At 42.8% G+C, this 521-nt stretch overlaps 1 protein-coding gene across 1 annotated transcript in view; it reads right to left on the bottom strand.

Moving 5' to 3' along the window:
- Positions 1 to 521, bottom strand: part of LOC102769995 (caspase-13-like) — an 18926-nt gene that overhangs the window by 2838 nt on the left and 15567 nt on the right. The window lies entirely within an intron of this gene.

The following is a 521-nucleotide window of genomic DNA, read 5'->3' as shown; positions in this document are numbered from 1 at the left end:
ATGTTACATACATTAAATATATACAGCATTTTGTATGTCAATCAAACCTCCATGAGTCTTGACTGGTGTTGCTCAGTTAGAGCGTGGTCTGCACACTGGAGGGTCTCGGGTTCCATTCCTGGTCAAGGGCACATACCTGGGTTTTAGGTCAGATCCCTGCCCCCTGGTCAGGGGGCATATGGGAGGCAACCAATTGATGTGTCTCTGTCACATGGATGTTTCTTTCTCTCTCCCTTTCCTTTCCCTCCCCTCCCCCTCCTTTCCACTGTCTCTAAAATTAATGAAAAAATATGTTCACTCCTTGCTGGGGAAAAACAATACGTCCATGAAGTGGTAACAAATAGAAAAGACTTAAAACAGAAATTTGCAAAGTAGAAACATTCAAATGTTAGAGCTTCTTAAGATGACTACCTAGAGGTCAAGAACTAAACACTGATCCCTATTATTAGGACCAACCGCTAAGCCCCAGGGTATAATTTTCTACATATTTTAAAGGATCTCCTCATCCTGCTGAGCCATGC

The sequence above is a fragment of the Myotis davidii genome, unplaced genomic scaffold, assembly GCF_000327345.1.
Source record: "Myotis davidii unplaced genomic scaffold, ASM32734v1 scaffold4999, whole genome shotgun sequence".
Taxonomy (NCBI): Eukaryota; Metazoa; Chordata; class Mammalia; order Chiroptera; family Vespertilionidae; genus Myotis; species Myotis davidii.
The sequence above is the reverse complement of the archived record's forward strand: the minus strand, read 5'-3'. Positions and strand labels throughout refer to the sequence as shown.